This window comes from Stegodyphus dumicola, chromosome 6 (genome assembly GCF_044657685.1).
Source record: "Stegodyphus dumicola isolate Sdum_Otavi_A_Nest chromosome 6, ASM4465768v1".
In the NCBI taxonomy this organism is placed as follows: Eukaryota; Metazoa; Arthropoda; class Arachnida; order Araneae; family Eresidae; genus Stegodyphus; species Stegodyphus dumicola.
Window position 1 is genome coordinate 91,321,357 of NC_140773.1, and position 26,073 is coordinate 91,347,429.

General features: G+C 33.6%; 1 protein-coding gene across 1 annotated transcript in view; it reads left to right on the plus strand.

Moving 5' to 3' along the window:
- The window catches only part of LOC118202627 (uncharacterized), a 393,249-nt gene that overhangs the window by 152,168 nt on the left and 215,008 nt on the right, over positions 1-26,073 (plus strand). The window contains exon 4 of the mRNA XM_085818671.1: positions 25,126-25,263. The gene's annotated coding sequence lies outside the window, so the exon portion shown is untranslated. The remainder of the gene's footprint in view (positions 1-25,125; positions 25,264-26,073) is intronic.

A 26,073-nucleotide genomic window follows, 5' to 3' on the forward strand; every position in this document is an offset into this window, starting at 1 on the left:
ATTTAACTGTTTCAAATTAATTCAAGCAAAATAAGATAATGCAGTTTTAGCAAACTTGTGACTAGTCAAACCAGTCATTGACATATTTTAGTAAAACACTAAAAACGACTTTTCTAATCAACCGAATTAGCGAAGGCGTGAAACTTGCTGTGATATGAATTGCATGAGAATGGAAGAATTAAAAAAATAGAGAATAAATCTGACTTTAAAGCTGCGTGTACATTTTGAGACTTTATGTATCGAATCACTTTACCGACCATAATTACGAATTTTTGGCATAATTAAATTACAATTTTTGCTCAACTCATTTTTTTTATTATTGAGAAATATAGATTAATGGTTTTTTCCGTAAATGCGAAATATCAGGTTATGTTTTATTAAAAATGAAAAATAATTGTTTTCTGTAATTTTGGTAAAATATAAACAGAAACTAGGTTTATACGTTTAGTTTAATAAGGGGCTTGAATTCAACTGTCTTATCTTAGTTGAAATAGAAATTGATTGTATATTTAGGCAAATAAGAAAACATCTTTATTGCTTAGTTTTATTTTTCGAAAATGTATGTTTCAGATTTTACTTTATGAAAATAGTTATTTTTATTGTAGTCTTTGTTCAGATACAATAGGGTAAAAATACATTACGATTAAGGAAAAAAATTCCTTTCTTGCACTCGTATTGTAGTAAAAATGTATTTGGCCTACAAAAAGCAGACAGCCCATTTCTTCAGATTTTTCGAATATCTGGGCATGATTCCTTACAATTCAATTAGTGGAAGCTCTGTTTTATTTATGTACGTTTTCTGGTTTCAGCGTAAGGAAACGCGGTTTCTAATGTAGTCATAGCATATTGTGTTTTATAGTACGTAACGTAATAATTAGTGCATTCTACAACTGATCGTAATTTGAAATTCCTTACGAAAGTTTTAAATGCTAGTACTTTTACATATATCTGAGATAGACATGTACTGCGATATACATATAAAATTTATTTATAAAGTTTATTTGCGTTTAGGATTGGAGATTTCAATATCAACATCGCTACCATTTTAGTACTTTCTTTCTCTGCTTATTTGGAAAGTCGTAATTCGAAAAAGATCTCGCGTCTAAATCAGTGACCGACTAAGACACTGTTAACTTGACCTAGCTTCAAATATTAGTAAATGGGCTAGTAGTCGTTTTTAAGTGTAATGGGAAAGTTAATTTAGACTATAGGATTTACTCTGATCAGTTAACCAACCAGTCGAAATATTTAATGCGTAAAACGTACGAAGATAAACTTTAATACAGAATTTGCTATGTATTTCTAATGTGTCTACTTATAAAATTACTAACTTCTAAAATGACATAACCATTTTTTAAGTAAATTATATTATTTTTACCATAGCTATATAAGTTACCTTCAGTTATTTTAATTTGGTATTTAATTAACGGATTTGTTTTGACGTAGCTAAATACAAACATAAAATATAAGAGAAATATATAATAAAATCTACAAATAATCATATCAGAATTAAATGCGTACATTTAAAGTAGTAATTATACACTGCTCGACATTGAAAATGCAATACCAAGAAGGAGTGGTCAGAAATTTATGCAAATTTTAGAGTAGACGCACGTCACTGAGTTATGCGAATGATGTGAAATGCGCAGCTCTCCGATGCACGTGAAGTAAGATTTAAGGGGAGGAATGTGCAGAATAGGCAATATTCGTGTCGTTATTTCTGCCAGACAAATTATCGAAGAAAGTTGGTTTTTGTCCCGGAGGATACGTGTAAATGGAGAGAATGCCACGCCGCGGTCATCAAAGGCACTTCCAGCAGATAGACGATTTTACGAGGGGTATGGTGATCGGACTGACAAGGGCGGGTTGGTCCTTACGTCAAATCACAGCTGATACCCACATGGATGCGAGCACATTGCATCGGCTATGGTGAACATGGTTGGAAGAAGGAAATGTAAGAAGAAGGAGGGTTGCAGGGGCAGCCAGAGTGACGTCAGCATGCGTGGCTCGACGCATCAGCCGACAAGCTGTGTCGGTCCCGCAAGTCACTTTTACCGCAATTCTGCAGCATGTGCAAGATACCCGGGATGTTCTCATGTTGACCAGAACCATTTCCCGTCGATTGGTTGACGTGGCCTGCACTCACGGCGTCCGTTAAGAAGACTACCATTGACCCCACAGCATAGACGTCAACGTTTAAAATGGTGCCGGACTGCAGCGATGTGGATGACAGAATGGCGAAACGTCGTGTTCTGAGATGAGTCACGCTTCTGTTTATCCAGTGACAGTCGCCGCATACGTGTGTGGCGTCGATGTGGAGACAGATCTAATCCGGCAGTAATTGTGGAACACCCCACCGCGCGACAACTTGGCATAATGGTTTGGGGCGCTATTGCCTACGATGACAGGTCACCTCTAGTTCGTATTCAGGGCACTATGACGGCCCAACGATACTTGGATAATGTACTGCGGCCGGTGGCAATCCCCTACCTTCAAGGGCTGACTAATGCAATTTTTTAGCAGGATAACGCTCGACCACGCAGTGCTCGCATCTGCCAACATGCTCTGCAAGGTATACAGATGCTTCCCTTGCCACCGTACTCTCCTGACCTGTCACCAATCGAACATGTGTGGGATGTGATTGGACGCCGTTTGCAGACTCTGTCCCTGCCTCGTTCAGAAGACAAACTGTGGCAAATGGTTAAAAGGGAATGGAGAGTCATTCCTCAGGACACCATCCGCACTTTTATTGACTCTATGCCTAGACGTGTTTCTTCGTGCATCGTTGACCGCGGCGGTCCTACATCCTACTGACCCGACGCCGTTCTCGCTCTGTATCCTGACTATCATTTTGAAATATTGCTCTCTCTGTCTTTTTTACAAATTTCATCACTTTCTGACCACTCCTTCTTGGTGTTACATTTTCAATGTCGAGCAGTGTATGTATTAATGTAATATTTTTTGAATTTTCGGTCTAAAATTTTTCACTTTCACATTTTATTTTTCGAAAAATTAGAAAGCAAAATTAACCCTCTGTTGCTTTTAAACCAACGAAAACTGGATACAAAAGTAGCATCAGAAACAAAAGTGGAATGGGTAGTTCAAAGTGAAATTTGCAAATGTTTTTGTTGCAGATTTTTAATGTCATTGCTGCGTGATAAACTAAGTAGAAATCTAAAATAATGCTTCGTTTATCAATAATGCTAATATTTTGGTAATATACCTCACCGTTTTGAAGATATATGTATTTTTAATTCTTATGCTTCGTTTCCATTAATTTAATTCATTGAATTATATTTTAAAGCTAGTGGAAGTACCCGTTGTCAATTAAGTTATATTGAGAGTAATGTATCTAACAACAGAGAGAACTATACTTGTAATCCTTCTCTAATAACGGTGCAAAAAGTACGAATCATAGTTATACATTTTTCGTCTGATGAGATATGGAACCCATATAAAAATAAACTAATTATCTCTCATTATATCAGCAAAAATGTAACGCAGTTTTTAATTTTCGTCTTTTCGTCTTTCGAATCAAAGGGTCGTAAAAGCTCAAGTTCCTTCTAATATTTCACCTATATTCAATTTTAGTCGATTAAATGTGGCAAAACATCGATCAGAAATGATCAGAAATCAGTAACGTGAACAAACAAACATGCATTCTTCTTTATATAAATATAGATTTCGTAAAACTTACAAATTTTTTATTAACAGACTACGATTTGAAAGCCAGCATTAGCAACACTTTTCGAAATAAAACATTTTTATCTCCAACGCGCGAGACTGTTGCCACTCGAGAAAATATATACGAAAATTAGCGTTTTCAAAGTTTTTAATTAATATCTCGGCTGGTTAAAATCGTGCAAAGACGGGAACAGTCGAAATGTCTTCGCACGAATCTTTGGTATCGAAAAAATGTATTAATGCTATTTTTATTTCACTGTAAAACATATAAATTTTTTATTAACAAACTCTACGACTTGAAAGCGAGCATTGGAATCATTTCTCAAAATAAAGCAGATTTTTATCTCCAGCGTGCGAGACTGACCACCCGGAAGAATGAGGGCGAAAATTAGCGAATTAGCGATTTCAGAGTTTTTAATTAATATCTCTGATTTTAGCTACTTTTTTAAAGTGGACGTCGACCTTTTCCAGGACTCAGAAAAGAATGGTAGAAAGTTTGGTGACGATAGCTATAATAGTGAGTTAATCGCAATTAAACACACAAACATACATTCTTCTTTATATAGAGAGATACTGTATACGAGCGCACTATTCTTACACTTTATTTTTATACTTGCGCTTACATACTGTTTTCAATTATCCACAGGCTTCGGATGAGGGAAGTTCATATTATTAAATAATTATTTTTTTGCCTTTTAAAAGCAAACTTAAACCAATCTCTTTCTCTCTCTCTCTGTATCTATATTTATTTCTATATCTATATCTATATATATATATTACATTCACTTCATGTACATTCACTTTTCTTATTATATATTTTTAAAAAATTTTATTTTTAAATTTTTGATGTGTTTTTACAAAAATTGCATTATTTTTCTTATATTTTGTAATTTGCTAATGTTTATTTCAACTACTTTGAATTTTATTTCATAATGGCAATTTCCAATGTTTAATTTTTACAAATAATATTGAACTAAAATGAATAAACACGAGGGTGTCGGGGGACAGTTACTCGAGCGATATCAATTTTACTGCAGAAATTGCTTTTCACTCAAAATTGAATTAGCTAAAATGCTTAATCGGAATGAGTTCTTTGGTTCTTAATCCCTTCTATTCACGGAAATGTTTGACTTAGCATGAACTGCCGGTTTGGCATCGCCTTATTGCTTGAGTAAAGGACGAAACATCTTAGTATTTATTTCTTAATTATTGTTCATTGAACGGGATTAGGTTTGTTCCGCTTGACAACTCAACTAATTTCCGATCAATGACAATAATTACTTGCATTTAATTACTGGCTTTTAATTTATTTCTTTTTACAATTCAAATTTTATTATTCATTATTTAATTCAAGTCCCCGTTAAACAATTTTAACAATTTACATTCAAGTTACTTCAAAACATCTTTCGAAATAGAACTTACTAAGTATGGATTCACTCTTTTAAGATAATTCTACTAAAATTAATCTTAGGAGATAATATAATCAATATTATTTAGTAAATAAATTATTATTAACTTACTTTGCAGCAATTGCGCAAGTAGTAGAATAACTCAATTTCGCATTAAGTGAATTTAAGATCATATATATATATAATGTTGCATGATCTTAAATTATATAGGATCTTAATATATCAAATTATATAGGAAATAATAGTTAATATTTTGTCAGATCTATGTATAAGATTATTACTTTTACATTAAATATTGTACGTGATATTTACACGCCCATCCATCCGTCCGTCCGTTCGGAGGGATGGATGAATGGATACTTGTGTGTGTCTGTGTGTATACGTGTATGATATTTAAGGTAAAAGTAATGTTTACATATATGGTCCCAATGGTGTCCCATGCGGTGTCCATTTCTGTAGTATACGAAGATACCTGCCTATGTATTAATGCTACATTTTGCTGCAAGATCGCTAAAGAGTACGATTGCTTTGAATCTATCCTTAAAGCGATCATCACGAAATTTCCATCAGAAAAACAACAAGAATCAAGCACAAAAGGAACAGGGAAGAGGGGGCGCTTTGTAAAGTAAGTTTATTTATTGATTATCAGAATAAGAACTTAGTTAAAATGTAAAATATGTGTGTAATAGTTAATTTTTTGAAATTTTAACTCGTCGTTCTTTTTCTTCTGTAAAAATTCGTCTAACATGTGCCGAGGTTGTATATGTATTAAATGTGCACTAATTTAGTTTTGCTTAGAAGAAAGAAGCCAATAATGAAATGGTAAAGTGTCCTTAAAATGTTTTATCACACAGATAACTATTTAAGCAATGACCTAAAACAGTTTTAATCTTTTTAAATGCCAAAAATCGTTGTTACAGATTATTTAGTAAACTTAAGTTTCTCTTTAGTTTCTCCTGTGAAACTGGTTTACAGAATTATTTTGTGTATTTTTCTGTTTGATAAAGAATTAGCATTAGTAATTTTGCAAATGTGTACAGTTTTATTACAGATTACGTCTTCTATATCTCTCTTATAGCTCTTAATCTCCTATATGCTTCTTATCCCGAACAATAAGGGGTTAACAATCTGTTATACCTTACCACTGTGTTAAGATAAAGGGTTTTTCTTTACATCTATGCAAAAAATAAAGTTTAATACTTTTCGAGATATTTTTTCTGATATATGACTTTTATTTGACATCCTATATATCATCATCTTTGCTATAGTAGTGCATTTATCATTCTTGGAAAACGTTACATTTGTTGTTGAAAAAATGACCAATACATATAAAAAAGTGAAAGTTACTTCAGAGATGCATTTATTTCAAAGTGTCGAATCAAAAGTTTTGTACTTCTGTTATTTCGTTTTCGGTACATAGGCTAAGGAAAAAAGGAACAAATAAAAACTGATATAGATATGCGTACGTCTTTCAGTTACGTTTTTCGGGTAACAGAAGTTTGCCTGCTCCGCTTCTCATGCAGAAAACAGAATTATTTGTACCGCGATATTTAAAAATGTAACTGCAAGTGTAAAGATTTAATATGCATTATATTATTCTATGTGATCAGAAAAATAATATCTTAGTTAAACAGAAATATGTTGTGGACTTTTATTTATTCAAATAATATGGAAAGCTGTATTAATTATACTACACTGAAATTATATTATAACAATCAAATCGGATACAATGATTATGCCTTTAATATTGATTGAGTAAATAAAACTTTAATTCTTTAATAATGGTTTTATTTTAATTATAATAATATTTTAATTATAATTCTTTAATAATGGTTTTATTAACTTTAATAATGGTTTTATTTTAGTTGAAATATAAATTAATTATTTGTATGTTTCATCAAAATGCCGGCAGTGATTGGTCTAATGATAAGCTATGCTAGCCGCCCTATCATTGTGCTGGCTCTACGACACGGAGGCACTTAGATTAATGGCCAGTCTAAAATTTTCTTGAGAAATTTGGAAATAGAGGAAGAGGTGTGGCAGATCCCTGCTCCATTCGCGTGATATTCTTGAGATGGAACTCCCCCTTGCTTATTGATATAATTCAACCAGTGTGTTGCACTTTGATTAAAGTTTCTCGCTGATGAGCTGGCTAAATGACCGATGGGTGCTGACCTTTTCAGACGAATACCGAATTTCCGAAGTTGCAAGTGTCCGAACATTTGGGACAACAAAATGATTAATCCAATAAAATAATATGTTTTGCTTTTTCAAACGGAAGATCTTTTGTATTTTTCTTGAGAAATGAAAATATTTTATTATAATTCCATTTTTTCCATTCCATTTCCATCCAAATCCATTGCGTGTTGAAATAATAGAATTCACCCCCTTTAACTGGGGCACTGCATTAAATACGGTATATTTGCTCTATAAAACAATATGCAATTTCTAAAAGAAGGAGAAAATAAATATAAGCATTCTGTTTATACAGATGTGAATGTTGTTCCAAGTAGTCCGGATATTCAGAATTCTACTGTGCGTATTTATTTGATTAAATCTTGCATATCCAGACATTAAACAAAAGATAAATGGCAGAATTCTTTGTTTCCATCATAAATTTATAATAGAAAATCGATATTGTTTGTTTAGTCGAAAATGACAGATATCTGCCGAACAAAATAATATCTTGATGGAGTGTCTTTCAAAGAATTTGCTTAATATTTATTAGGATATTAGTACCGTAATTATATTAGACCAAAAGAGTGTTATTAGTTAATTAGTTTACATAAATCTTCACTCTTTGGGTAAAAATGTTTCATTTTGGCTAACCGCGGCTGCGTTTTGTGAATTATAACTAATCGTAATTCTTTCTGACTTTTTCATTTTAAAATAATAAAACATTTAACATTGCCAGCACCTCCGCATATGTATACTCGTCACAGCCTAACGATTTTAATTAAACCAATGTCGAATCAAACGCTGAAAACTTCTCTTCAAAAAATTAGCTAAACTTCTAATATTTACCTCTCGTTGAAGGAAAATAAGAATCATGCCGCCCAATCGGGACGATGGTTAGCGAAGCTGACTGCCGTACCGGAAGCTCCGTGTTCGAATCCACGGAGGCGCAATGGCAAATCGCACATTCAGTTGATCAATGTTAAACGATTTTCGCTTACTGCGCATGCCCAGAAGAGAATTTGGCGCAGTTACGACTTTTAAAACGCGCAATTTTAAAAGAAGATAAATAAGGTGTATGGTTGAGATATTGTGTTATCTTTGGCGTAAACAGTTCTGGGTTTTAAAACGTAAGTTGCTTCATTACTTGGAGTATAAATATCGATTGTAAACATCGATTGTAAACTACACAAATTTTCGGTTAAGGAGGATTACAAAACAGGAAAAATTACAAGATATATTAGCTGATTATACTTCTGAGGAATAAAAGCAATTGAATATTTACCATACGTTCCTTTAATATATACTTTAACAATCTAAGGATTAAATTTAGTTTAAATTACTGAATTAAAGTCAAAGAAATTATTGTAAAAAACTGATATTAAATGTACCGTTTATGAGCACAATAAATCAAAATGAAATGAAATAGAAGCAAATGCAATAAACACAAATTTCCGCAGTATTTGCAATTGTAAATGACATCGAGCTTATTCGAACAGGCTTGTGTAGGGTTGCTTATGCTTTGTCGCCAGTATTTTCTCCCATGCCAACGGTACACCATTGAGCATGCGCAGTATGCGAAATTCTTTAGCATTGATCAACTCAATGTGCGGTTTGCCAGTAAACATCCCGGAGAAGGCATGGATGTTTGTAGATGTGCAATGTCTGTGCGGCATGGGGGGCACTCTAGATATGCGGCGAGAGGTCGGCGATAGGAAAAGAGGGATTGAAGACTCTCGAGTGCTGTCTATCAAAATTGGGAGCGGAACTGAGCGAAGTCGCCTGTATGGTGCTATTGCCAACGACAGGCGCAATCTTGCACTCTTTGCTCCGATGAACTTCGTAGGCTTGTTCTGATGTTACTGTCAGACGAATGAGGTAAGTCAAGACAACAACAACACATAAGCATCATAATTTTATAGTATCCAATTATTTATTGATTTCATTACTTAAAATATGTTGTCATTTAAATAAAGTAAAAACTTCTTTTTTATCATAAAACTAAAAGAAAATGTCTTTTGCTTAACTGCACCTCTGTTTGCGTACTCAATAAAAAAGTTTGCTTCTTTGGTTATGTCTTTCGTACCTCAGTCTAAAGGATCTGATAGATTTCGGATTCGGCTGCATGCATATTTAAAAAAGCAATTTAAATGTAGAAGCGTAAGTCGAATATTTGATTTCTTTAACTTTCTCTCTGTTTATTTTACATAAAATACTACTGGAGAGAAATTCTTTTAACAGCAAGTACGTCTTCGATATTAACATATGTATCCTGCTGCTGTGATTTTGGCAGCAAATGGTTATAGGTAGGTTTAGATCAAATTATAACTCCGGAAACTGAGTCTCTTGTAATTGTAGCTTTTTCTTTCCAGGCACAATGTCCTGTGAATTCAGTGCTCGAAATCTTTTACCGATCATTCAACTATTTCTGCTATTTTCGTTCTAGTTTCTTTAAAATCTTTGTATAAAGTATATGGAGCTTTGGAACTGTGGACGTGTTTCGCTAAATATACTAGGTGATGGTTCTGTAAAAGATGACGCGTACGAGCTTTATCTGCAATTTTATGTCTTTATTACTTACATTTTATGTCTTTGTTACTTTTATCCATTTTTCGACCTTTTTGATTTATTACATGAAACACCGCAATCGATGTGATGTATGCTTTCCCCTTATTTCTTCAAATATTTATTGCATACTTAAATTTGAGCTTTTTGGTTCATTTTACTGCAATTTACATAAATATGGTCTGCTTATAATATGCTTGCAGACCTTTTCCCTATATCTTGCTGCTGGGCATATATGCATAATAAAGGTTCTTAAAATAAAAATTTTAAGAAAACTTCGTACGGTAGAACTGTGTGGTAAATGGTCTTAGTGATGCTGCTAAGGAGATATTTATGAAGTAAATTTTTATACTTTATAGCATATGTAGAATATAAATTCTAATTAAAGCATTTGCTTTCCTTTAATTAGTTTCTAGCGGAAAGCTGTATTGCTTTAAAGTGCAAAATTCACTGAAATTGTTAAGAACGAATTTTATGATATAGGGGAATTTCCAGTCCTAAGTTGTATCCAAGATTTATGAGAAAAAATTAAGCTCCTTTGTCACACCATAAAACTGACTGTTTAAGCAACTGATGGAAAGGCTTTGGATAAAAGGGTTTCGCAATTAAATCTATAGCTGGCCCATTTCTTATTACAGATTGTTCATCAAGCGTGTACCTTTGTAAATTTTGCACATAACGTAAGACATCTTTGTGTTTTTAAATAACTAAAGACAATCAGTATTAAATAATTACAGAACTGCGTGGTCATTTTTAGTAGTTTATTTGATTGGTTTATGTATTAAAGGAAACGAACGCTATCTGGCTAAGTGCCATCTTATTTTTATTTTCCCGTAACCCTCCCAAGTTATGGAATCCGAAGTTCTGGTACTCTATAAATACTTTGTTAGACCACTTTGTCATCGAAAAGTTTTAAATACTCCCATTCTGCAAAAAACATTTCATTCCCATATATCAGGGTGTTGCTTCAAACACAAAATGGAGCCCTACTGTATGAAAATCAATGGGTATTTTCTAACCACTACACTGGAGTCATATGTATAATATATTATTTATATAAATCGCTGATGATTTTCTCTGTTAACTAAGTTGCATTTGCATACTAAAAATGGTGGGGTATAATTCGCCGTTTTTTTATCATTCCACGCTTGTTATCTTCCTTAATGATTGCGAGAAATTGCTTTCCTCTCATTTTCTTTGATAAAAGAAAGATTATTTTACAGATACGACTTATATATCAGCTTCTTCAGATGAACTAAAGCTTTTGAATCAGGGTCAAAGAATAAATGAGATAATTTACTGATAATGAAGGATTGGTAGCGAAAGACATTGAAGAAATTTTTTTGGCAACAAGATAATTTAAAAAAAAATCTAAATTAAAAAAATCTGTATTGTACTGCCACAGTACTCAATACGTGGTTAATGGCCGCAGTAATTTTTAATTCTGCTTAATTTCGTTAAATAAAAATTATCGCACTATGACAGTGAAATGCAATTTTTTCGCTCATTCGGATTAAAAAAGTTTTAAGTCTTCATTGGCATAAAAGTATCTTCAACGTCTTTCACTGCCAGATACACTAGGCGACAATGAAAATGCAACACCAAGAAGGAGTGGTCCGAAAATTATGCAAATTTCAGAGTTGACGGGCGTCATTGAGTTATGCGAATGTGAAATGCGCAGCTCTCCAGCGCGCGTTGAAGAACATACGAGAGAAGGAACTTGCAGAATGTTCAGTTTTCGTTCCGTTATTTCTGCTAAGGAAGTCATCGTATAAAATCTGTTCTTGTCTCAGAGGACGCCTGTAATAGCAAAGAATGCCAGGCCATCGTCAACCGAGGCAGTTCCAGCAGTTAGGCGATTTGACGAGGGGCATGATGATGAGACTGAGAAGAGTAGGTTGATCCAGACGAAAAATCTCAGCTGACACACACGTGGGCATGTCCACAGTGCATCGGCTGTAGCGATGATAGTTGGAACAAGGAAATGTGGCAAGTTCGACGGGTGCCGGTTCAGTCAGAGGGACGTCAGTACCCGTGGATCGACGGATCCACCAACAAATGGTGGTACACCCGAAAGCGACTTCTACCTCCATTTTAAAGCATGTTCAAGACACCCTTGGATGTTCCCATATCAACCAGAACCATTTACCATCGATTAGTGACTAGCCTTCACTCGTGGCGTCCGTTAAGGTGACTGCCATTGACCCCACATCAGCACGTCTGTAATGGTGCGGGGCTTGAGCGATGTGGACGACGGAATGCCACAGGGTAATGTTCTCCGATGAGTCACCCTTCTGTTTCTCCAATGATAGTCGTCACGTACGAGTGTGGCGTCGATGTGGGAATAGGTCCAATCCGGCAACAATTGTGAAATGACCCACCGCGCAATCATAGTTTAGTGCGCAATTGCGTAAGATTCCAGGTCACCTCTAGTTCGTATTCATTGCACTATGTCGGCCCAACAATACGGGGATCATGTGCTGTGGCTGGTGACATTTCCCTACCTTCAGGGAGTGTCCAGTGCCCTTTATCAGCAGGATAACGCCACACCACACACTGCTGGCATCAGCCAACGTGCTCTGCAAGGTATACAGATGCTTCCCTGTCCACCGTTCTCTCCTGATCTCCAATCAATCGAACACATTTGGGATGTGATTGGACGTCATTTGCAGACTTTGCCATTATCGCATTCAAAAGATGAATTGGGGCAAGTGGTTGACAAGGAATGGCGAGTCATTTCGGAGGACACAATCTGTAGTCTCATTGACTGTGTTGCTTCGTGTATCGCCGGTCAAGGTGGTCCTACAACCTACTGATCCGATGCTGTTCTCTCTCTGTATTATGCATATCATTTCGAAATTAAGATCACTTATTGTTCGTTGCTGTCTCTCTCTGTTTGTCGCCTTTCATCATTTTCTGGCTACTCCTTCTTGGTGTTGCATTTTCAGTGTTGGGTCCTGTGCCATTGTCACTCTTTCAGTATCAATAAAATAACATAAGTATTCTTTTATCCAAGTGTTAATGTTCGTTTCTTTGGAAGACGCTTATATAGGAGTCGTATCCATAAATTTGTAAAACAGTTCTTCATTATTGAACAAAATGAAAAATATGCTTTCTAAGTAAAATTTCCTAAACTAAATCTAGATCCCTTCCCCCATTTCAAACAAGAGTAAAGTTATGATATTTAAATGCATTGGCTTTGTGGAAGGTTAGCAGTTGTAATTAGCTATAAAAATTGATGTTACTTATGGATGTGTCCAGGTTAACTTTCATGAAATATAATGTATCGGTATTAACATCAGGCTGTGTATGCAGTGTTATAATAATGCACTTGGGCAAGAAACTGCATTTTGTAGCCATGGAGAATGTTTCATTTTTAAAGAATAAGTTATTAGATTTTGAAATTTTCCATTTTTCGACGTCAGCTTGTTCTAATAACAGCTAAAAGTAGGTGTTGTTAATTTTATTAAGTGAAATATTTACATCCGATATTATATAAAAAAGTCACGTCTTGGCAAAATAGCAAGTTTTTATCATTTCATTTGCTTGAGATCCTTTATTTCTTTTCTACATTTGCAGTCTACGAAACCTAAGAATTATGCAACGTAATTAGGGGGGAAATGTATTTCTGTTACAAAGAGCATATAAATATATAAAATTATATACTTTAATCCCTTTCGATGGCAACGATTTTCTTTTTGTTCTTTGTTTTGTCCTTCAGCCAAGTGATCTTTTTTTTTTTTTTTTTTTTTTTTTCCTCTGTGTGTGTGTGTGTGTACTGATTCTTTTTACTCCGTAGCTCTGAATTCTGTTGTTTTTTGGTTTTTTCTTTAAAAAAATTACGTAGTGAAGGGCTTAAATACCTTGCAAATTTTCGTTTTCTTCTAGATAAAAATAATCTCTTCCAGGTATTAAACTGGAATATGTATACAGACTATATTGCAAGTTTTTATGTGTTATTGTAACATTTTATTAATTTTTATATGTTATTTGTCAATATATGGAGGGAGAAATTTGTAAATAAAACGTATATAATGATCTAGATTGGTGTTGATGTGATTACGGCAAAGCCTCGAGGGCTCTCCGCGTAAGGGACGTCCCTCCCCTTCTAAGAGAAACTGGTTCGTTCGTATACACGTTACACATGGGGAAAATCACGAAAACGCCTATGCACTCAGCCCGTTTGCGGGATTCGACCCTCGAACCGAACGATCTGTACTTATCAAAAAAGTTGCTATTCGATAATGTAATTTGAAGCAATGTTTTGACAACAAATTTGATAATAGATATTATTGTAGAGCAAAATTAAACTTTGTTCAAACTCGTTAAAGAAAATATGAAATTTGCTATCTCTTTCTATCGTTACATTATTATTTTCTGTCATTATTTATTACTCAGTAAAGGAAAAGAAGTTTTTAAAACCTTTATTTAGTGAGACATATCCCCGAGATTTATTAACTCAGAATACATTTCAATTAATCGTCTTCCCACTTAAAACATTTTATTTCCTGTCTCTGTTAAGGTGTAAATGATGTCTTCTGAAGACGAGAAAGGGTTTTATCTTCTCCTGAACAAAAAATGTGCCTTCCATTATTTTAACAGCTACTAAGAGGAGTGGTTTAAATCTACTTCCGTGGTTATTTTCGAACGAAATATCATTAGTGTCAGAACTCTTTGACTTTCAGTTTAATTTGTTGAGAAATTTTAAATTTATTTGTCTTAAAAAAATTCCTGCTTCATCCATTTTCAGCAACAATATTTTTTTTTTTTTTTTTTTTTTTTCAGTCGTAAAGAGGTCGAATTTATTCCATTTGCGAACTGAAAATAAGCTCTTTACAAAACATTTTCTGCGAAAAGCGTGTATTTACGTAGGTGGGGAAAGAGCATCTAATGTTCCACTCGGTAGAATTCCATAATGCATCCTAGTGTATCTATAATCTTTTTAAAAAATCGAAGGAAAGGTAGACTAACAGCTTACTTAAAATATTTCTGACGCGTAAGAATTTTGAAATAAATAAAATTCATTTATCTTTTTTCAATTGCAAATACAAAAAATTAAGTCCTAAAATTTACGCTTAAGTTCTCATAGCAAAACCGAAACAAAAGATAGTTAATTGTGGCTTTGTCTTTTACTAGTGAGACCAGGGACGTAGAGACATCTTCTAAGAGGGGTTTCTTCCTGGAGTAAAATGCAAACGTTGAACGCATTGTTCTTTTAATATGTCAAAGCACTGTAATTTCTGAAGAAGGGGAATGGACTAAGTTAATCACGATTGGTAGTTATGTCAAATGAAGCAAGTTTCTAATGGTTATTAAACAGCTGATATGACAGTAAATTTTAAGTATAAATTAAGGATATCAACAGTTTTAAACATGCGAAAATGTGAAGACATATCGCATTCCTGTCATGCGTGTCCTAATGTTGCAATGGTTATCTCATCCACTCAGAAGTTCGAACATCTGTGATTCGATTATTGCAAGAGAGTAGATTTTTTTTACATTTCCCTTCCCGGAAAGGAGGGGAATAAATAGTATATACAACTGCACCCGAATTGAAATTCCGTCACTCTTATAGCTGTGGTCGTGGTTGGCTACACAATTCGAATAACTCTTCAATGGTGCCCAAAATCTGGTGGATATTAATTCGTTAACACCTGGGTTTTGACTCAATTATTTGGACGTTAATGATTGTTAATGGCCGTCAAGGCACATATTGGTGTTATCGGGAATGAAAGGGCGGATATGCTAGCTAAAGAGGCTGCCCTGGAAGAGGATGATATTTATGAGGCTATTAATGATTCCAGAAGAATTACTTTGAGAAAAAAGAAAGCAAGTATAATTGAGAAAGGGGCTCGGGAATGGAATGGTTCAAATAAAAATAAGGGTTACTTGAAAATTTTGATCATAAAAAGAAAATTGATGTATTTAATAATATAGAACCTATTTAAGTTATCACGGATCACGGTAGATTCATGGCCTGTTTAAAACGTTTTAATCTCCAGAGCAATGATCAATGCTTGGCTTGTGAGAAGTACGGAAATGCTGCTCATTCTATGGAAGAATGTAAACTGACCGCGAGTGTGAAGACGAGATTTGGAAAAATACATGAACAGAATGTAATTGAAAGAAGAAAATTCTTGAATAGCTGTGCAACAGAAGTTATGAGAATTGTGAATGAAAACAAGACTATCATAGGAATAGGACGTTAAATATTTTAGTTTTTCTTTTGTTTACGAGTTTATGTGTTGGGTGAGTGAGTTATGTGTCGTCTTACTATTTTTTGTTTTCTAACCGATTATGCTTATGGTTTTTCTTATTTTGTATTGTGTGAGAGTATTTTTAAAGATACACAATCTGTGTTAATCTGTATTTTAATCTTTTGTTGTTATCTTTTAACTGTATTTTTGTTTGGCTCCGTCGGGTGTGCTGCATTAACCATAAAGCCGATTATTATCGGCCAGAAGGCTTGCAGCATACTCGTAAACTAAACCGCCTGGGTTTTTCTTCCTTTCCCCGTCGCCCTTTAAGTAGAGAAAGGTGGAAGGAATCTTCACCTTCCCCATTGCCTGATGTTGTTGTGTACCTGGCAGCACGTCTTGCATAGGAAGATTCATCGTTTGAATGTTGCTGAAAGCATTGCTGATATCTTGTGTTTCCTGCTCAATAATGAAAACAGATCTTGAATATTTCTATTGTAAACGTTTGCCAATATAATTTAAGTATAAATGTGATAACTATTCAAATTTAATATTTTTGATTTTGTTACCTTTATGTAGTACAGATCGTTTCACAAAATTGCACTTTATTATATAGTTGCTAAAAGCAACGAAAGCAGGTAAGAAAAGTATTTGAATTTCTCCAGCGTTTCGCTGGAATACTTTTCTTAACCTGCTTTCGTCTCCTTTTCCGATTTTTCGAAAGATGTAAGCACTTTTAAGAATCTTCGTGGTGTATTTTTCATTTGCAAAGTAAGGCTATAAAGAAGCGAAAATTTTTGCACCATGAAGTGGAAAAACAAAATTTATTTTAGCTTTCATCGTCGGCGAAACGTCTTTTACAGGAGCAAAGAAATTTGTTTCTCTGGGGAATGCGTGTCGTATCCCCGCAGAAACTTTACATCAGAAAATAAGTTTTCATAATTTAAATTTTTCCTAGATGTGAGAACTGTATTTCATTCTTTTTCATATCGATTAGCCTAGAAAGGTTATTTCTTATTTTTGTATATATATATATATATATATATATATATATATATATATTTTAAACTTACCTTAACATTTGGATTTCCGAGATGTAGGTAATGTACTTATGTGTTACTTCAAGCATATGATAAATATAAGCTTAGACTTTAGATTTAGGTTGCTGTATAATTTGATGTAGTGTGTATCTACATCGTAATCTGCTAATTAGAATGCAAGTTTGAAACATTTATATGCGTAATTGGTACATCATTGTTATATATAAATTACACATCAGAATGTAACTTTTCGAAATGCCTTTTCTTAGTAAAAAGTAATTGTCACAATATAAATAAAATTATTGATACAGTAATAGCTCATTTTTATCCTAACAACAAAATTACAGCGAAGCTATTTCGAACGTTTTCATATGACTGGGTCGCTGTTTCCTGCACCGAAAGGTAAAAATAAGCCATACTAAATGCTAATATCATTTTACGCAAAAGTGTGCATTACTATATGTTTAAATATCTGTATTATTTAAAACAATGAATAATCTTTTTATGACTTTCGTAGTTCTATTTTGCAATTATAATTTTCGACGGTCTTCAAAAACAATTGCTGAAAATTATAGTAAATTATTAGCAAATACATAAACAGTATTTTCTAGAATAGTTGCAAAATTGCTATTTGGTCGTTTGTAATGCACAAATATCAAATATCATAAAGAATGAGCTTGCATGGAACGGCGTATAATACAAATTATCAAATTTCACATAATTTTTTGTCCAAAATTCGCTTAATGTATGCAATAATCTTTTTTGGATCCTTCATCATTTTTACCATGATTGTGGAATATTCTGTTTTGTTTGACTATCTAGTAGCAGCATTATATCTGATGGATAAATAAGGGAATATCTAGTATGTCTGTTCGTTATGTATGTGCTTTTAGTTTTTAGTTACCTGGAAGTTAGGAGTAAATAGGTCGGATTACAAAATACACTTTGTAACCAACTGCTGATTTTCATATCTGTGTAATGCTTAAGAAGATTTTCCTAATGCGGCTTTTTAATTCCCAGTAAAATGTACAGTTTTGTTCAACAAATAATAATTAAATCTTCCACGTATACATATTTCATTTTCAGTTTTAATAATTTTAAATCTTTGACTTATAAAGGTATTTTGCCGTTTTATGTATATTTTGCCATTTGTCTGTGTTTTGACCTATAAAGGTATTTTGCTTATACGTATTTTACCTATAAAGCGTTTTCTGTGTTCTGTGCTGTTTTGCATGACAAGTGGAGGCGAGCAGAACTGTCCTTTACTTCAGGTATTAGTGATGCGTTTAAACGCGCCCAAAATTTCACTTACTCAGCTTCAAAGGTGTCCAACAAGCGTCATGATATTTACTTGTATTTACTAGAATGTTCTTAAAAAGGTTTAAAAGGTTTTCGAAAAGTCCTACCTGTGTTTGACAGATTTTTACATGGTCTCCACAAGATGAAATCTCGTGAAGTTTTAAAGATCCATGCTTTAAAATATCCCCATGAGCTGGCGCAGCTAGAGGAAAACAGATCCACGTCTGTAGCTCAGTAACATGCAAGAAAAGGACAACGGGGGACCATGTTTGCCTCATATTGTTTAAGAACTTGAGAATGTGACAATAAAAAGCAATAGAGGTAACTCGCCACGTTCATAAAATCTTTTAATAGATTAACCTTAAACCGAAATCTATGCGGTTATCGAAGAAGATAGAACTCATTTAAATTCAGTATATCGAAAATCAGTCTGCTTAGTTTTTATGCTAAAAATAATGAAAACATTTTCAAGTTTTTACTATACTGATCTTCAGCGGCGTGACTTTGATAGCAACGAAACGTTTCGCGGTAAAAATGACACCGCCATATTTAACTAGGTGGTTCAAATGAGGATAGCAATTGTAAAACAAAAAGAGCAGTGAGTTTTGTGGAGCACTGAACCAAATCCTATTACGGCTGTTTAACGCATTTGCGTTAAACTCATGAAACCCAAGCAACTTTTGAAAAATGACCATTTATTACCATAAGTACCGCACCATTATTAAGAACAATAACGCTTTGATGATACCTAGAGAGTTCATACTGAAACTGTTTAATTATATTATAAATAAATGGAATTTTCATGGTTATTTTGGAGCAAAAATTGCCAGGCTGCCTCGAATACGTTTTTCAAATAAAGTTATTTGAAATCTGATTAATTTTTTACAACTATCTCAGTACTGAATACGCTTAAAAATGGTTTTGGAAGATAAACAAGATGACTTCTTATTTCTTAAAAATTGCTGCGTTAGGTTTTGCGTTATTCCTTGCTTTAAAATTGTCCTTGTAAGGCACGTATAGATTAACACGATACTATGGAACCCTCCTCGATTAAACACTATAAATACTTTAGACAGATTTATATTTCTTGACGTTTTTGTCCTTAGGCTTTATGCTGTTTCATTATATACCCTCTCTTTCGGCGAGAATTAAACATCGGAGTTTCACTTACATTTTGAAATACAAATTGAGCACTTGAAAAAATGCAGTTCCGAAATTTGAAACTTAAAGCCTAAACAGCAGATGTGAGCTTGTGTGTTACTATACGGAACAGGTAGTTTCGAAGCTAGATAGAAATTCAGCTTTTAAGCTTCTTTTTTGTTCATGTCGGTATATCTCCGCAGAAGCTCGAAGCTCGTTTATATAAAATAACGCAAGAGTATGCTTATGATGTGTTTTCGCCCTAGAATATTATTCTTCGCTGTATTACAATTTGTGAATTTTTTACCGTAAAATGCAATTATTACGCAAACTGCTCGAAAATAATCAATTGGTAGCATATAAATTTAGAATCGTTTATAATAATGGTGTAAAACAATTGCATGTTGACCACCTGATAATTAAATACACTAATATTTTTTTTTCTTTTCAAAAGTATTAAAGCTTTATTTTTGCATAAAATTGTTAATTTTTTTAAATTACTTTTAGTTTATGCTTACAGGATGACGACGCGTGAAATTTATCAACAAATTCTATATTTATCTATAATAGAATACAATTCATACTCCGGTATCTTCAAGGTACTTTTTATGTGCATATATGAAGGTACTCCCAGATTTTAAAAATTCCTTTTTTTAATTTCTTGCTCCAAATATTTCAGATAAGGGATACTCGGCCTGTAATTTGTTTTAGTTTAATAGAAAAAGGAAGAAAGAATAAGTGGTACGAAACAGTAGGCACGCTACTTATGTATTTCTGGGAGAGCGTACTTACCTGTATACTCTATTTATTAACCCTACTCTATTTATTAAATTTGCAGTTTAAGACTTATGTGGAGAAATGAAAATTTTTATAAATTATTAATTTGCAGTTGCTTTTCCGTAAATCAAAAGAAAGTAATCTTACTTGCAGGTAACAAGATTTTATATTTTTATTTATGTATTTTACTCTCTAAAAATAAAGTAGCAGAATCTTTATTTATTATTTAAACATTTTATCCTTATGTTTATTTATTTCATTTAGAATAAAGTAGCAACCTGGGGCTTTACTTCAGTTTCTGATTAAAGTCTGCTATAAATGGAAATTGCTGCCTTTTTCTTATGATTGCTATAACCACAAGCGCACAGTGAATGCTCATCAGGTTTCCAGTCTTAAAACTTCTGATCGATCTTCCACTATCCTGCATCTGCCTTCACTAACATTATGGCTTAGTCGGCTTTTTTATACCTACCGTAAAGTAAGTCAACCTACCGTGCATTGGCCACTGACTTGTAAAAGAGAGCCGCTAGTAGTACTACTACTTTCTGGGGTTCCCGTTGCCTAGCAACGCATCGTCTGGCTCTCGGACTGATGTATTTGTGTCTGATCAGCATTGTATATCGGCTGTTGATATTTTTGACTGCTTCCTTGCTTCTTCTTTTTTTTATGTTGCTATCTGCTTGCACATTTATGCTACAGTATGAGATTCAGTACTGTGTATTAGATCCTGTTGTCTCCTTCTCTGCTCGACTCTTTTCTTTTCTCTCCCACCACTTTTTTATTATCTTTGTGAACTATCCTCTTTGCATTGCGGTTCACACGTGTAATTTCTTTTATTAAATTTATTTTCCATGTGATTCGGCGTTCAGCCTATTACTGGAATGTTTAATTTATTTTATCTTCTTTAATTTATATTTGAAAGTCATAATCTTACTGCTTAAAATGATGAACGATTTATAAGCAATAAAGTTTAAGTACTTTGCTATTTTCTCTATGTATCTAATTAATGTTGCCAAACTATATTTAATTTATTAATAAATCTAATTGACGTTTTTTTAAATGTTTGCATTACTATTGCTATCAAATAAAATTATTTTAATGTTATATTATGTACTTCAATGCTGTACGTTTTCTAATAAATCTGAAATAAGGAAACAATTGCAGAATTTCAGACATTATAATCACTGCAGCTGTTGTTACATCATTCAGAAGATGTAACTAACATTCATTATTAAAGCGAATGTTCGTATATAAATGAGTTTAACTTCTTCCTAAGTGGATTCATAATTTACAAGCTGGTTCAGGGTACATCAAAATGTCGACCTGTATTTTTGACACTGTAAATAAACTAAATTTCTTTTATTATTACTATTCTTTGATGAATTTTTCTCTAATACTAATTTTTAAAGTGGGCGACGATTTCTAAAAGTTTCTTGAATCTTTCGAGTCTCGCTTTTCTGCATAAATAAAAATAATGGAAAAGAAAGCTAAAATGTAACTTAAGATCATAACTTTTAATGCGGAAACAAAGTGCGTCCCGCTCAATTTCAATGTATAATTGAAATTCAGCAAATGCCCAGACACTATAATTGTTAGGGAAGCCTACTGCTATACCGAAGAACCAGGTTCGAATCCCGGAGAAGGCATTGATGTTTTATGTTTATAAATGTATAGTGTCTGTGCGGCATGGAGGCACTCTAAATATGAAATGAGCCGAAAGTCCTCTCGAGAAACTGGTTGTAGGAGAAAAGGTGTAGGGGACCCTTGGACCCGTCCCCCTCCGGCGTTCTCTTCTTCAAAATTGGGGGTGGAATTGAACTAAGTAGTACTGTCACCTGTGTGGTGCTCAAGGCTTTTTCCAACGACAAACGCAATCTTGCTGTTCTTGCCACGGTGAATTTCGTGGGATTGTTCTCACGTCATGCAAGTGATATAAGTCATAACTACAACATAAATGATGATAATAATAACGGAGAAATGTCTGAAAGAGTTCAGATTTTAAAGATCACTCAAAAGGGCATTTTTAAAGTTTAATATGGTTTATCAGTAGAGAGTATCCATAGAATTGGCCCAGGTGGAGTAGAAAAGTATTTTATTGGATATTAGACGAATGTGCACTTAGATTAACATGGGAACGTTAAATATCTTCTGTATTTAAAAAAAAAGTGAAAATAATTGTAATGTAAATCTTTAAAAATATGTAATGGTTTTAATTTGATATGTCGTGAATTAAATGAATTTTTATTTAAACTAATCGGATTAAAAAGCACTAAAATAATATTCTTAAGAACTAATTCTGTTGCTTTTAAATAGCTTAGTTTGTTGATTAATGACAGACAGATTAAATATTAAAGAATAATATTTTACGTTTTCCCAAATGACAACAGATTCGAATGAAAACTGAAGACTTCGAGACTAATAATCTGGGTTAATATATTTCTATAATCGTTTAGTTTATTTCTTCAACATGATTTGAAACACAAAATATTTTTAAAAAAATAAGTAACAGTTCAAATTCTCTCATTTTTTTCTGTTGAAATCAAAGCGTGCGTATCAGTAGTTCTGAACATTTTTTGCCCCATGCAAACCGGTCATAATTTTTAATGATCATTTCCGCTTCCTAAATTCCCGTTCCCCAAATTCGAAAGTTATATGTATATTTCAAATTTAGGTTATTTTTTATGTGTTTTTTAAATAAAGCAACAAAATTACAGAAAATGTTGATAAATACAAAAACTTGAATAAAAGTTTTTTAATACTCATAAAACGAGCAAGTAAACCTTGGTTATACAGGTATACCCTTAAGAACCCCTGGTTATAGAAGAAAGAAAAATTATTTCAAGAATTAGCTCAAACACTAAATACCAAACGCTTAATTCTCTCTAGAAAATTATAAAAAATCGGAAGCTTATATTTTTTAAGAATTAACAAAAATGTGCTAGTAATATGACATTTACTATCTCTGTGAGGTGATATTGGTGATCTGAGCACCGCTGGAATTACAGCATTCGCCTTTTTTTTTATGCTAGTATTGGATTTCAATAAACATATCTTTGCGAAATTTTATATTAAAAGGTTTTAGATTAAGATCCGAAAATTTAGATTTACGAAAAGTATAGATCCCACTTTTCCAATCTTGAATTTTCAAAATCTATTGGTTTCGGAGATTGAAATTCTTGTCCCTACTAATTTTTGTTGTTCAGGCCCATCAGATGTAGTGCGTTAAAGTTGCTGAACGCTGGTAGTTCCGACCTGGGTTCGATTCCAGGTGAACGAGCTGGCTTCATGTGCGTTTTCGTGGTTTTCCCCATGTGTAACACGTATACAAGCTAGTTTCTTTTGAAAAGTCATCCATGAAGGCGTCCGTTCCTTTATTCAGATAGCCCTAATGCGCTTTGCCGTAATGTCGATAAACCAAACTATAGTTGTTTAACTATACCGCTGAAGATTGGTAGTTTGATCCGGGTATAAATCCCTTGCTTGCATCTTGGTTTTTTGTATGTGCGATATAAATGCAGTCCGGTCATTTAGAAAATCCTCTACGAAGTCATCCCTCTCTATAGAATAATGTGTCAAAATTACGTAAATCGAAAGGTCTAGGATTTAATCAAATTCTGATTGTAGAAGATATTATGGCACTAGTCGACTGTATTAAGGTTGAAGCTGCGAAATCTGTATAAAGTTAATTTAAAGCTGAATTGTTAGTACAGCTGGGATTCTACTTATAAACCATTGCTGAAGTTCTGGTGTCCAGCTCACTTGTTCCTGTCCTATCTTGTCTTAAAGGCAGTTATTATACGTTGATATAAAGCGTGTTTTACAGCATTATCTTGAAATATCATTGCGCTTTCACTCATTGGTCATTATATCAGTGGTCCCTTTGCCAAGATACATTACTTGGCAAAGGGACCACTGATATAATATATCCTATTAAAACTATTTGACTAATTAAATATGTGGATTTTGATTATTGTATGTTACATATATAATTTTTTATGGTTTTGTTAATAAACAATATATTGCTGTTTAAATATATGAGTCGTAAATGTCTGAGTGTCTCTCTTTGGTGAAGTTTCTACAGCATAGTTTGCCTTTTCTGAATTCGAAAACAGATTTACTGCTCAGTTCCCCCCCCCCTGGGAGAGTAATGTAGATAAGTTATCGATTTTTAGTAAAAAAATAGCAATAGCCCCCCTCCCAGAGATAATTACACCAACACCTCTGAGATAAGACCACCCTACATGCAACCACCGAGAGATGGTGTTGCCTGTACGGACTTTAAAATAAGGTTGTTCAACTTGCCCTTTTTTTATGCAATATATTTCTTTCTGTGAAACTTAAGGATTGAAAAACTCATTGACATTTCACACAAAGTGCAGATGGTAATATCTGGACCTAATCTTAAATGAATTTGTATATCATCATCGTTTCCGGATGAACTTATTCCGTACATTGCTTCTCTTTGTTAACAACTATCAATCTGTCAGTGCAATACAATTTGCATGTTTTTTAAAAGTACCAAGCCTTCCAAATTTGGAATAAGTTTTGCATTTGAGCACATTTGTACATACATTAGACATATCCACGTATGTATTAGTTTATGAATTCTGCCACAAACATTCTTGGTCGAATATGCAAGCAAATATTTATGTTATATTTCTCTGTACACTCCATGCACTGTATAAATCTATTTTCGATATAAAAATGCCCGCATTTTGCATATTATTGTTCTTCATTTGTCATATGTCCTGTCTTGGCTTATATTTGTGAATAGGTAAGCAACATTATATTAGCATATGTTCTTACAAATCTAAAGTTATGAATTCTTTTAAATTTCAGATCTCTTATTTTCGTTGCATGCCTAATGCAAAACTGGTTTTCCGCCGTAGAGAAAAAATGTGTGATTTTTAATGGATCGCTATGGAAATTCCAGTGAAGAAATTCACAAGCTGTTTTCCCAAGAGATTTTTAATTTAAGTAAGTAGCATTCAAAATCTATTTTTAAGTTTTTGTGAGTGATTTTGAGTGTGAATATGATGATCATATTGAAAATCATACTTAATGTCCGAAATTTGAAGTTCTAGCTTTTCTCTATTGATTTTTAAACTTTTCGAGTTGTCCTTGCACTCTAGAAAAGTTCCCAGTAAATATTGTAAACCATAAATCATGTATCAATATGAAATATCTTTTGATTTATGGACACGTAGTTGCAGTTTTCTTTTGCTCCAGGGATTATCTTCAATGGAGCATTTTTTTGAGTTTAGGAAAATGGAATGCTTTTGAAGAAGAGCGCTTTACTTTAAGCAACCTATCATTTGTATATATATATATCACATGTTTAGCAGCTTTGGGAAGGAATACGTTGTGGTTTAGTTAGATTAGTATTTGATGCATACTTTTAAGAAGAAAGTTTGCGCGCAGGAAATCTGTGGTTTGATTGGGATTTTTAACTTCAACCCTAGTAATTTTTTTTTTTTCGAAATTTGGGGTGGCGAGGGGATATAATTCTGAAATTTGATTGGTTTTATTAGATTGTGGCAAAGCACTCGAGGGCTATCTGCCTTAAGGGAGGGATGCCTTCGTGGAGGACTTTCTAAGGGAAACTGGCTCGTATACACGTTACACATGGGGAAAACCACGAAAACGCCCATGCAGCCAGCCCGTTCGCGGGATTCGAACCTCGGACCGAACTACCAGTGTTCAGCGACGTTACCGCTCGGCCGCTGGTGGGCTCTGAAATTTGAATGAGAGGGGAATGATACCTTTGAAATGATTTACATTTTTTTT